Source organism: Magnolia sinica, chromosome 1 (assembly GCF_029962835.1).
Source record: "Magnolia sinica isolate HGM2019 chromosome 1, MsV1, whole genome shotgun sequence".
Taxonomy (NCBI): domain Eukaryota; kingdom Viridiplantae; phylum Streptophyta; class Magnoliopsida; order Magnoliales; family Magnoliaceae; genus Magnolia; species Magnolia sinica.
Window position 1 is genome coordinate 20,521,745 of NC_080573.1, and position 14,489 is coordinate 20,536,233.

At 40.5% G+C, this 14,489-nt stretch overlaps 1 long non-coding RNA gene across 1 annotated transcript; it reads right to left on the reverse strand.

Moving 5' to 3' along the window:
* Positions 1-763: 763 nt before the first annotated feature.
* LOC131236854 (uncharacterized) lies at positions 764-12,374 on the reverse strand. Its single transcript, XR_009166928.1, has 3 exons — positions 11,939-12,374; positions 1,109-1,188; positions 764-896 (listed from the first exon to the last, which is right to left on the reverse strand). It is a non-coding gene; the product is annotated as an uncharacterized LOC131236854 (long non-coding RNA).
* Between the last annotated feature and the right edge of the window lie 2,115 nt (positions 12,375-14,489).

Below are 14,489 nucleotides of genomic sequence, written 5' to 3' on the forward strand. Positions count from 1 at the left end.
CCGGGAGCAATGGCGAGGGGGCTGCCCACCATAGAAACTTCCAGATTACATGTGGGCCGGCCCAGCGTGCTGTTTATATGCAATCCAATCCAGGGACATGGATTATGTAGTAACTTACCATGCTGTGTGGGCCCACCATGAAGTATATGTCATATCCATGCCGTCCATCCATTTCTCAACTCATTTTACGGCATAAGCCCAAAATTGAAGCCGATCCAAAGCTCAAGTGGACCACACTACAGAAAACACTAGGGTTAGTGTTACATTTGAGTTTGGATATGCTCCAATTTTGGTCTCATGTACTAAAATAAGCTAGAAAAAACTTGTAAAACACATGCAGTATGTTAAGCCTCATATAGTTTACTGATTAAATCCGTGTTCCCAATCCATTCATCAGCGCTCGACCAGGATGAAGGGCTCCCCAAAAATCTGGCCACTCCATTCAATTACTGAGGCTAGCCACACCACGTTGTTTAAAAGTTTTATGCATGATCTCGCATTGTTCCTGTGATGTAGCTAGCCAGAGTTTGGCAACAGTCCCATTTTTAGGATGTACAGTGGGCATGAGACAGCACACCTGATGTACGGTTTGGATTCCACACATACGTCATGGTGGGCCCAAAGAAGCTCAACCATATGTAAGAGAAGGAGAAAACAAGGCCATGGAGAGAGATAGAGAGAGACTTACATGCTCTGTTCTGTTCTACCGGGAAGGTTTTCCAAGTGATGGAGATGATACGGTAGAGCCGGTAGAACAGGAGTATGGAAGTTGCAGCACCAACACGACCCCTTCTAGGACCTTTATCAGTAACAACTAACAACACATGATGAGTCCAAAATAGATGAAACCCTGAGATTTCCTTTGATTGGGCAATCTTCATCCTTGTGTTGGTGGGCTGCAAATAGACAATTAAGGAAGGAAACACTTGATTTTTAAGCTAAAAAGTTCTAAAAAGTTGAGGAAGGAAACACTTGATTTTTAAGCTAAAAGTTCTAAAAAGTGTGACCCACTTAATGAAAAGCTTTTATTTCACAACCTTACGCTACATTGGTGCATGTGGCGGCATTTGATTGGGCAATGCTTCACACACATGTTAGTAAAACTTACCCACAACTTATGCTTGGTCCAAGAATCAGGTTGGATGAGCAGCTTGGTCATGCCTATGTGTAAACCCTCTCATCAATCGCCTGAAATGTGCAAGCAACATCACCTATAAAATCTAGAGAGTACAAATTAAATCTTTAGTTAAAGCCTAAAAATGATGTGCAATTATTCATAGTAAAGTAATTCAACAACAAAATGTTCGGGATTTGTGCTGCAGAATCATACAGATCTAGATCTAGGATAGCAATTCAATGGCACCAAGCACATACAAGAGAACACAAATTTAACGTAGAAAACCCTTGTGGGAAAAAACCACAGCACAAAGCGACAGAATTCCACTATGAAAGCATCAATTACAAAGAGAGAGGACTTACCTGATTCGAATAACCTCGAATCTCACCCTTGCTACACCCTTTAGAAACCTTAAAACACTTTTAGGAACCCTTGGAACTCATTTAGAAAGCCTTAGAATATCTTAGAATAGCCCTAGGGACCCCTATTTATAGTTTAGGAAACTCCACTTATGCATCTCGTTTGGAAAAGTCTGGAAACCGCCTTAAATTTACGCAGTCCGCGCAGGATCTGCGTAACCTCGACTAATCAAAGGAGGGCCTCGACTGGTTGAGCAACCCGCTTAACCAGTCGAGCCTGACCCTCGACTGGTCGAGCATCACAGACACCCAAAAAATTGAGCTCACTGGACTTTGAGTCGAGCCGGCCTCGACTAGTCGAGCAGCTCCCTTGACCGGTCGAGCAGTCCCCTCGACCGGTCGAGTACCCTTGAAGATTTAAGGCATCAGCTCTGACAACAATCTCCATCATACCTTTAATCTTTAACCATGTAGCTTATTGACCTCTTCTCTTATCTCAGCATCACATCATAGTTTCTCGTGCACACTCCGTCTTCCTTTTATGCCATCGTCAAGCCTAGAGAAGTTACACAGAACTTGAACTTCTCTGCAGGAACGATCTAGGTGAGCATGTCTGCCGGATCAAAATCCACATGCTCAACCACCTTTGCTCCTGTCTTCTCCAAAAGAAAAGACGTAGTCTTCTTACCATCTCACCGCAACCCAATATTACTTGTCGGGGTATTTACTCGCAACACTGATAGCCTATGAAATAACCGGTCTAATCCAGACCATGACATACACTGCCAACCACATTCGAATAAGGTTCATGAGATAACCTGTTTTTCCTCATCTGTTTTGGGACATGTCCTGAGGAAAACTTGAGGAGAGATGCGTAGGGAACGCTTTTTGGCTTTACATGATCCATCACCTCCTTGATCAATACCTACCCAAGGTATTCTACTTGAGATAACTAAAGCCTACTCCTCTTTCAGTCTCAACGCCGAGAACCATCTTTGTAACCCCTGATCCTTCATCCTAAACGTCCCACTTAACTGAGTCTTTAATACATTGATTTTAGACTTGTCATAATTGGCGATCTACATGTCATCAATTCCTGACTCACCATGAAGGAATCAAACCACTGCCTAGGCGATAGGTCGAACCACGACCTCCTGCAAAGTCTTTTCTCAGCCTCTTTAACTTCGAACCGCTATGGTTGCTTCATGTAGATATGCTCTTCACTTTCCTTTGCAGAAGTGCAGACTCCACATCCATCCTTCTAGCTCAAGATCACATTGGTTAACTAGTACCAATCACGGATCTAATAGGCACATGTTATACCGTCGACGCGAATATCTCTGAGAAGCCGATCCCTTTTCTCTAACCATAACCCTTCGCTACCAACCTCGCCCTGTATCTATGCTGTATCCTCCTGAAGATCCACTTGCATCTAACCGCTCTTCAGCCCACTGGAAGCTCCACCCGCTCTCATATATCGGTCTGGTACAACGAATCCATCACATCGCCCATAGTCACCTTTCACTTCTCAGTACCAGGTTTACCTAGAGCCATCTGAATAGAAAATGAATCCCCCGTGATATTGGAGTCATCCATGTACCTCATCGATATCCTGTGATCATGCCGTGTGATTCTTCTCACAGGTGGCTGCTCTACCTGCTCTGTATCCCTATCCGCGCGTCTCAACTTTCCTGCCCTGCCCGCTCATGTGACTATGCCTAGCATGCCACACACGTGCAAAGGTGAATCTACTACATCCACTATAGCTCCACCTTTTAAAATGCTCCCGATCAACCTGTATAACTTACCAAGTCGTTGCGCTTTCATGATTACCCATGCCCCCTTAGATACTTTAAGGACACCATCAATACCTGTGTACTTGCATCCTTTTGCCTCAAGTACACCAAGAAAAATCAGATTTTGCTTCAAATTAGGAACGTGCCTGACATCAGTAAAGGTACGTTCCACCCCATCAAAACATCTTGATGCGCACCGTACCAACAGCCACAACATTACAGGCATTGTCATTGCCCATAAAAACCTGTCCACCATCGCACTCCTTGTAGTTGGTGAGTGAACTCCGATGAGGAGTCATGTGAAAAGATGCTCCTGTGTCTAGCATCCACTCGTCCTTACGATCATCGTAAAAGTGTCTGATCGTAGACACAGACAAAACATTACCATCACATCCACTCGATCCATTTGACGTGGCAACATTGGCCTCTTTGTACGAAGCCTCAGAATCTTTTCTCTTAAATTTAAGATTTTCATAATCTTTCTTCACATATCCTTCCATCCCACAATTTCAACACTTTACCTTTCCTTTGCCCTTGCCCTTGGATTTGGATCTAGAACCCGTACCTTGCTCAAAATTTGTCCCTCGTAAACAGTGCCTCAAAAGATGTCCCCGTATCTCCGTTTAGATTTCTCATTGCCTTCCCTTGAAGGGCTGAGATAACGGTGTCGACACTCAGGGTTTTATTTGTGTTGCACATAATATCCTTGAATGACTCATACGACGCCGGAAAAGAATTCAATAACATATATGCTTGTTCTTCATCTTTCATCACTTCCTCCATATCCAACAATTTGCAAACCAATTTATTAAAGTTGCTAATGTGAGCCTCCAGATCTCCACCCTCTACCATCTTAAAGTTATACTATTGTCGCTTCAAGTGTAGGTGATTTTCAGAGAATTTTTTTGCATAGACATCCTCTAATTTCGCCCATAACTTAGCCGTATTTTTCTCTCTCATGACATTGTAGAGAACCTCATCCATGATACATAAACGGATCGATGATAAGACATTCTTATCAAGAGCATTCCAATTATCATCAGTCATAGTAGACTTTCGCTCCTCAAGAGCACCATCTTCGCCTTGCTTGATTAAGGAACTGATCATCTTGATCTTCTATAACTCAAAATTATTTTTTCCTGAGTACTTCTCATTCTCATACCCAGTACTTCTCATTTTTACTAATCCCTCAGATTCAGATCTGTGCCCCAACGACTGCTCTGATACCACTTGTTGGGGATTTATGCTACGGAATTACAAAGATCTAGATCTAGGATAACAATTCAATGGCACCAAGCACATACAAGAGAACACACAGATTTAACGTGGAAAACCCTTGCGGGAAAAAACCATGGCACAAAGCGACATAATTCCACTATGAAAGCATCAATTACAAAGAGAGAGGACTTAATCGATTCGAACAACCTCGAATCTCACCCTTGTTACACCCTTTAGAAACCTTAAAACCTTTTTATGAACCCTTGAAACTCCTTTAGAAAGCCTTAGAATACCTTAGAATAGCCCTAGGGACCCCTATTTATAGTTTAGGAAACTCCACTTACACACCTCCTTTGAAAAGGTCTGGAAACTGCCTCAAATTTACGCAGTCTGCGCAAGATCTGTGTAACCTCGATTAGTCGAATGAGGGAGTCGATTGGTCTAGCAACCCTCTCAACCGGTCAAGCCTGACCCTTAACTGGTCGAACATCATGGATACCCCAAAAACTGAGCTTGTTGGACTTTGAGTCAATCCGGCCTCGACTAGTCAAGCAGCTCCCTCGACTGGTCGAGCAGTCCCCTTGACCGGTCAAGCAACCTTGAAGATTTAAGGCATCAGCTTTGACAACACAAAATAGAAATACATGAATGCAAAAACTGTGATGATGCACTCATTCCATCCAAATTGGGCAAGTGATAATCCACACTATAAATCCAATGAATCTCAGTATGGATGGAAGATGCCCTCTTATAGAGAGGTTCCTGATCTTTCGATCGATGTCCCTGGAGTAAACGGTTAAGGGAAAAAATACAGCAATAGTCTGTAAAAAATGCCAAAGAGTGGATGGTTAGGAACTTCCACTTGGTTCAGGTTCCAATAAAATGAGAACTTGTGAGATTGTTGACAAATTACAAATGCAAATCAAATTTTATCCTAAAAGACTTTATTTATGTCAGATCTCTCCAAATTAGTAGCACTCCACACTTGCTTTGAAACAACATTTATAATCATAGAGATGATATCCTGTCTGCTGAACAAAGTAAATGGAGCACAACAATAGCAGCAACAAAAAAAAAAAGAAGGTCACGTACCCTGGGAGTATCCAATTCAAGCCCTTCTCAGGCATCATAGTAGCGATCTACCGGTAAAACCTCAATTTTAGCAGTCTGTGTACTGTTAACCTCTGGTTCTGCTTCCTGATGCTTTCTACGTAAGTTTGAGAGCTGCCTCTCGAGTCTTCCTGACCATGTCTTGAAAGAGTCGTAGAATTTGTCCTTAGGCCAATTATTCTTCAAATCCATCTGCTGTTGTTCCAAAGGATTCAGAGGAAGCTTTCCCTCTGTAACTGCCTTAGCATATGCACGGCCTGTGTTGGATACGGTGATTTCTGCAAATCCAAAACCATGTGCATATCTTATGAGCAAGCTGTTAGATTAGATTTTTTTTTCTAAGATCAGATTGCTAGCTGTGTAGATTTCTTTCTAGATTTTTCTGGATTATTTTTTCTTTATTTAGCTACCCCTAGGATGAATCTAGACAGGGATAGTTTAGTAATTTCACACAATAAGAAAGCCTATAAATAGGCAGCAGTGTAATACGATTTTTAATTCATTCCAATACAGCTGCAGTTCTCTCTTCTTCTTCTTCCAAAAGTTTCAGTTTTTGTTTTCATGGTGGCTGCAGCCACACGTCAGCAGGAAGCTGGGTTTTAGACCCAACAAAGTGGTATCAGAGCTACTGATCCTTGGGCCTCATCAGCCGTGAGAAGGAGGTCTCGCACTCCCTGTTTTCCTTCTGCCAGGTTTGTTTGATATGTTAGTTGTGGTGGGCCCATAACCCACAGGTCCAATTTTTTTACCAGAAACAGTTTCCAGCAAAAAAAAAAAAATCTGCTTAAAAAAAATCCGATTGAAAAATCTGTTTTAAAAAATCAGATTGCAGCAACAATCTGTTATCAAAAAAATCAGATTGCAAAAAAAATCTATTTGCAAAAGAAAGAGATTGCAGTTAAAAAAAAAAAATCTGTTTAAAAAAAATTAGATTTTAGCCCAAAAAAATCTATTTAAAAAATATTCAGATTTTTTTCTTTCATCTATATTCCTTTTTAAAAAATCAACCATTTTTAAAAAAATATATAGAAAAGATGGCTAGCACAATCCAGCCGCAGGTTCCTAAGTTGTCAAAGGACAACTATGAAAAATGGTGCATTCAAATGAAAACATTGTTCGGGTCACAAGAACTATGGGAGATCGTCACCGATGGGTATGAAGAACCCACTATGGAAGAAGAAGCCACCTTCACCAATGAAGAAAAGATCACTCTAAAAAATCAAAGGAAGAGAGACAATAAAGCTTTGTTTCTCCTCTATCAAGGGTTGGATGAATCCACCTTCGAAAAGATTGCCGAAGCAATATCAAGCAAGCAAGCATGGGATACCCTTAGCACCATCTTGAAGGGTGTAGATCGAGTGAAGCGGGTTCGCCTTCAAACATTAAGAGCCGAATTTGAAGTGACTCACATGAAGGAAGGTGATAATATTACTAATTATTTTTCATGTTTGCTTGTAATTGTCAATAATTTGAAAAGAAATGGTGAAAAGATTGAAGATGTCCGAGTTATTGAAAAGATATTTCGATCCCTCATAACCAAGTTTGAGCATGTGGTTGTGGCGATCGAAGAATCAAAAGATATTGAGAAACTCTCTATTGAGGAGTTGATGGGATCGTTGAAGTTCATGAGCAACGAATGCAGAAGAATGCCAGTTCCATGTTGATGGAATAAGCTTTAGAGTCAAGATTGACTCTGAATAATAACAATGGTGGACGTGGAAGTTCACAACGTGGTGGACGTTTTGCTAACAATCGCGCAAGAGGCAGAGGGCGCGGATACTAACAAAGCCATGGCCAAAACCAACAGAAAAATACCAATTTTCGTGGAAGAGGAAATGGTAGAGGTAGATCTATGCATGGACGAGGAAGTACAAAGAACATCCAATGCTACAATTGCAACAAGCTTGGCCACTATGCATCTTATTGCTGGAGCAAGCCGGTGACTCAAGACGAGCTATCCAACTATGCCGAAGCATCAAGCCATGAACAAGAAAGCTCCACACTTCTCCTTACACAAGATAAAGGTAGTGATCAGCATGATGTATGGTATCTCAACACGGATGCAAGTAATCACATGTGCGGCGACAAGAAACTCTTTGTGGAACTCACAGAAGGAGTTCATGGCGATGTAACGTTTGGAGACTCATCAAAAATGCCTGTGAAAGGTAAAGGTAAAATCCAAATCTTTCAGAAGAATGATGTTCCAAACTATATCTCCAATGTGTACTACGTGCCTAACATGAAAAGTAACATACTGAGTCTCAGACAACTCCTCGAAAAAGGGTATGTCATACACATGGAGAACTCTTCTCTTTCCATTAGAGATATGCATGGACGTTTGATTGTAAAAGTCCAGATGGCGAAGAATCGTATGTTTCCTCTCCATATAAACACAATGCTTGAGAAGTGTTTTTATGGAAAAGCAAAGAATGATTCCTGGATGTGGCATCTTCGCTTTGGTCATCTAAATTTCAGTGGCCTGAAACTTCTGTCCTCATCAAGCATGGTGCATGGTTTGCCTACTATTGAAGCTCCAGAACATGTGTGTTAGGCGTGCACACTTGGAAAACAACAAAGGAACTCCTTTTCGAGTGGAGTATCTCGAAGAGCAAGAGAACCGTTGCAGTTGGTTCACACTGACATCTGTGGACCATTAGATCCAATCTCTCTTGGAGGTAATAAATACTTTATTACCTTCATTGACGATTTCAGTAGAAAATTATGGGTGTATGTAATCAAAGAGAAGTCTGCTGTTTTTACTGTTTTAAAAAAATTTAAGGCCCTTGTTGAAAAAGAAAGTGGTCTTAAAATCAAAACTCTTCGATCTGACAGAGGTGGGGAGTATACCTCAAATGTTTTTCGAGAATATTGCAGGGAACATGGCATTAAGCAACAACATACTGTAGCGTACACGCCACAACAAAATGGAATTGCGGAACGGAAGAACCGCACTATCCTCAATATGACGAGGACCATGCTGAAGGAGAAAAGTCTGCCAAAGAATTTTTGGGCAGAAGCAGTTGCATGTACTGCTTATCTGCTCAATAAGTGTCCGACTAAGAGTGTCAGATTCCAGACACCGCAAGAAGCATGAAGTATATACAAGCCGAGCGTGGCACACCTTAAGATCTATGGGTGTGTTTCCTACACTCAAGTTCCAAAAGCAAGAAGGAAAAAGCTTGATGATCGTGGCGAGAAGTGCATCTTCATCGGTTACAGCGAAGAGTCAAAGGCATACAAGCTCTACAACCCACTAACCAATAAGCTGGTGGTGAGTAGAGATGTGGTATTTTGTGAGGAAGAAGCATGGAAATGGAACGAGGAAAACTTAGCCAAAGAAAAGCAAGTCGAGGTCGAAGAATATGAAGAAGAGAGACATAAGAAGCAAGAGCAGACACCAACATCACCCCCTTTGGATCACAGAAGTCCAGGAGTACGCTCCATCTCTCCTGAAAGTACTTTATCAAATCAGAATTCATCCAGCACATCTTCATCCGATTCTCTTTCACCCTTGGCTCCCATTAAAATGAAAAGCCTCAACGACATCTATGCAGAAACTGAGGAAGTGAATTTACTCTGCCTGTATGCGGACCATGAGCCTCTCACATTCGAGGAGGCTGTGAATGAAGAATGTTGGAGAAAGGCTATGGAAGGAGAGATTCATGCCATCGAGAAGAATCGAATATGGGAGTTGACCTCACTCCCCAAAAGCCAGAAGACCATTGGTCTCAAATGGGTGTACAAAATCAAGCGGAATGCCGATGGTAAGATCGAACGATATAAGGCAAGGCTCGTAGCAAAAGGCTACAAATAGAAATATGGGGTAGATTATGAAGAAGTTTTCTCTCCAGTTGCTCGCCTTGACACAGTAAGAATGATTATCTCCCTTACAGCTCATCACAGTTGGATGATCTACCAACTGGATGTGAAATCTGCATTCCTAAATGGGGTACTCGAAGAAGAAGTATACGTTGACCAGCCTGAAGACTTTGTCATGCAAGGGGAGGAACACAAGGTGTATCGGCTGAAGAAAACCCTGTATGGGTTGAAGCAAGCTCCCTGTGCTTGGAATGCATGGATTGACAGTTATCTTCAAGAGAATGGCTTTCTCAAATGTCTGTATGAGCATGCAGTCTACACAAAGAAGAATGCCCGTGGTGATATCCTTATCGCTTGTTTATATCTTGATGATCTGCTGTTCACTAGGAACAGCCAGGTGATGTTTGAAGAATTCAAGCAGGCTATGTTCAAAGAGTTCGAGATGACTGATGGTGGATTGATGTCTTTCTTCTTGGGCATTGAAGGCATTTACATATCCCAGAAGAAGTACACAAAGGAACTTCTTGAGAAGTTTCAGATGGTCGACTGTAAAGCCGTAAATACACCTGTAACAACAGGCCTGAAGCTCACAAGAGATGGAGAGGGAAGAAACGTCGACTCAACCCTATTTAAGAGCCTAATCGGAAGCTTAAGGTACCTCACAATCACTAGGCCAGATATAGTCTACAGTGTTGGGCTTCTAAGCCGGTATATGGAAGCCCCAAAAGAGTCACACTGGCTAGCTGCAAAATGAGTACTGAGGTACATCAAAGGGACTATTGAATTCGGTCTCTTTTATCCATACGATGATGAAGCGATGTTGTATGGATACTCTGATAGTGATTGGGGTGGTGACTAAGATGAAAGAACAAGTACCATAGGCTATGCTTTCTATCTTGGGTCGACAGCATTTACATGGAATTCAAAGAAGCAGAGTGTGGTCGCCTTGTCCACATGTGAAGCTGAGTACGTAGCAGCTTCATCCACTGCATGTGAGGCGATCTGGCTAAGGAATCTGCTAAAGGAGCTGAAGCATATACAGGAGGAATCCACTGTTATATATGTGGACAACAAGTCGGCAATCGAACTTGCCAAAAATCCAGTTCAGCATGGAAGGAGCAAGCACATCGACACAAGATATCACTTTCTTAGAGATCAAGTAAAACAGAAATTGGTAAAGCTGGAATACTGTCACACCACTGAGCAAGTGGCAGATATCTTCACCAAAGCATTGCCAACTGACACATTCAGGAGACTTAGATCAATGCTTGGAATGAAGCCGGTTTTGGTTTGAAGGGGAGTGTTGAATACGGTGATTTTTGCAAATCCAAAACCGTGTGCATATCTTATGAGCAAGCTGTTAGATTAGATTTTTTTTTTTCTAAGATCAGTTTGCTAGCTGTGTAGATTTCTTTCTAGATTTTTTTGGATTATTTTTTCTTTATTTAGCTACCCCTAGGATGAATCTAGATAGGGATAGTTTAGTAATTTCACACAATAAGAAAGCCTATAAATAGGCAGCAGTGTAATACGATTTTCAATTCATTCCAATACAGCTGCAGTTCTCTCTTCTTCTTCTTCCAAAAGTTTCAGTTTCTGTTTTCATGGTGGCTGCAGCCACACGTCAGCAGGAAACTGGGTTTTAGACCCAACAGCCTGCAAGTATGGGTTGAGAATGTAACTTTTCCTGTTTTGGCTGCCGTGTGTTAGAAACAAAAGAGTTTTCCTGAAGGTGTGTGGTCTCATGGTTGGAATTAGTTCCACCTTTGTCGCTGAAGATAATGCTTTTGGTTCCTTCTAATCTTGTGTGTTCTTAATTCTCCAACCCTACATTCATAGTGGTTTTTTATCATTCGTTCCACCACAATCTCCAATGAAAATAACTCAAGGAAAAATATATAAATAAAGGTTGCAGAGTCCAATTCATCGAGTTATAAAAGAATAAAAATGGACCAACAAATGTAGAATTAGTGGCAAGACTTAAATTTGTTTATTTCGCATTTGTTCTTCTCAAGAATGAATCTACTCGAAGATGTTTTCCACCTGTTTTAGGAAACCATAGTAAATTCCTTTTTTAGAATACTGTCCACAGGTTAAACGAAGCTGAAAGTTAATAGTGGGAAATTTGTATATTGCCAATTTTGGAAAGCAACGACTCAAGTATTTTCTTTATATATGGTATAAATAATCCAACCTTTAGCCGACCCCAATTAGTTGGGATAATACTTAGATGATGATGAGATAATCCATCCTTTGTGTTGTTTCTTTTGGGAAGGGAAGTTGCTGTTAAGGAAACCAGTTAGTGGTGCCAATCAAGGGACTCAGAACTCAAGATCATCAGGCAAAAAAGAAAACAGCTTTCTTTCCACAAGGCAAAGTCATCTTATAACCCATTAACCAACTGAAATGTGAAAATAAATCCTTCCAAAAAACACATCACTGAAGAGTGCAAATAAGAAGCCTAAAATCTGGCAAAGAACAATTTTATCTAATCTTTTAAAAGAAAAAGATGGACTCACAAGGTTTTCAAGCTTTTCATTTACATATGAAGGGATTGGTCCAGAAAGATTGCAATTCCTCGATATCCTGCAAAATAGAATCAAACAATTATGTAATTTGTTAACACTGGAATGTTAGCTTCATAAAGAAGACAAAGATAGAGAAAAAATAGAGGCCTTTGTGCTCTCTATATAAGACTTTCCAACAACGCAGTCACAGATTCCAAGCATTGCACAATCAGAATACAAGAGAATACTAAAGAAAGAAGCAAATCTAAAAAGATCCAGAAACTGAAAGCACATATAAAGAAGGGTCTAATGATCTCTTTGTAAAACCTTTAGTACAATGCGATCACCAAATAACCAAAATACATAAAAATACAACAGCAAGGTTTGCCAATTTCAGCACATGAGACGAAGAAATACACAGAATCTTACCAACTTGCTGTGCGAAACTGCATACTTGACTAAATTGCTCTTATAAATCTATAACAAATTACTCCTTAGTGAGATGGCCATACAAATTTATGAAAAAATAAATAAAAAATCCACCCCTTGGCATCATCCCATCTATCTTCTTGCAAATTTCTTTGGGAAATACTAAAATGCCCTTTGCCTAGTTTTCTCTAAAAGCTTATAGAACCGAGCATTGTGCGCCCCGCATGGTAACTAATTAAATCCAACCCATCCAACAGATGAACACTACCATGAGAATAAGATGACCCAAAAATCAGGCTGATCCTTTTGTAGCCACAACATAGAAAACAATGTCCACCAGCCAGAATTTTCTGAATTCATGTGAGGCCTCGTTTATGATTGGATCAGCCTGATATTTAGGTCATCCAATCATCATGGTGGGATACACCTGTTGGATGGGTTGGATTTCATATACACACCATATAGGCCCCACATTATTTTGCTCCATTTCTTAGTTTTTCTGACAAAACAAAATATGTGATAGGCATAGACCATGGTTCCTACCGCGTGATGGAATAAGAGTACTCGTAGTCTCCTGTTTAAACAACAATCAGTAAAAGTATGTCACCAACCATTTAGCAAATAAGTCTTGTCAAACCAAAACTTCCTATTTCATAGTTAAACAAATCCCAAGTATCCACCCATCCTATTTTGGAGATCTGCTAATTCCACGCTTACGTGCACAAGTCATTGTTTAGATCTTTTGACATGAAAGTCAGGCAATTTCACACCTCAGTTGGGCCACATCATATATAAAAAATGAATGTTTAGAATAAAAATTTAACCACAAACTTATCAGTTACTACCCTGATTTTGTATCATGGCACGTTCACACTGTGCACTACCTGATGAGTGGGTTGGATCTCTAACACGTGTTCCATCTGGTGGATATTTGACACGTGTTCCACCTCATCACATGAGAGAGGCCTATCCATGAGGCGGTTGATTAGTTATTTGATTTTGATTAATCAATGTGTTAGCGGACTCCATGCAATGCAAATGTGCATTAGATCATGGTGCTAAGGCCAAGAAATGTAAATGGTTAAAATTAAAAATATCCAATGGTCCTATTCCCACAAACAAGTGTCCACGAATCAGAGGTTAGGATTAGATCCAATGGTCTTCAACCAATCTGATCTTGGTCTCGTGACTTGAGAACAGTGGGCTGCACAATTAGTTGGTTTTTTTTTTTTTTTATTGGTACAATCCTGTGATATAGAAGAAGAAACTAATCAGTGTTCCCTTCTCAATTAAGTGAATTGCAAAGGGCTCTTGAAAAGCCCAAAACAAATAAAGATGAAAGAAAAACATAGAGACAGAGTAACTAAAGAATCAGACGAAGAGGAAAAAAATGTCGATCTGCAAGACTCCCCTTTCTTCACCGGATCATTCAAAGCCAAATTAGTGGCCCCAGCTGATATGATCATGAAATTCATTAAACTCATCTTTGAAAGCAACAGGAACTACCTTTCAGGAACCTGCAGCAAAATATGCCAAAAATACAATACTAATGAAAAGCATTTAGAAACACGAGGCTTTTGTCATTTTCAGATCCTAGCCGATTATGATCGCCTTCAGAATCTCCCTAGCCATTGCTTCACACCATTTCTCAATTAACTAGAAAAAGATGGGATGATATTATTCAATAATAAGGGATTTTTCCGACAAAGCAAAATTCCTAAAGGAATTGGATTTTACCAAATAGTGCCTCCAGCAATCGATATTCTAGGAAGTGTTTTTCAAGAGGAGAAATTACATCCAAAGTTGCGGGGCCTGCGTGGTATGTGTCTCACATCCAACCCGTCCAATAGAGATGCATACCAACATTATTATTAGACGAACCAAAAATGTGGCGGATCCGATCCATAAAAAATAATGTGTACCATTCAAAATATCTCAATTCAAGTGTAGCCCAATTTAAGGAGAGCATTGCCAGTGAACGTTTCACTAGAAATCATGTAGTTGTCTATTTAACAACCATCATTGCCAACCTAATCCAAACATAGGGTTATGCGATATGTTTATTACTGTTTTTCATCAGGATTGACAATTGAGTTAAGTGGAAATTTGGACTTTCAGTGCGATTTGTAGTAGT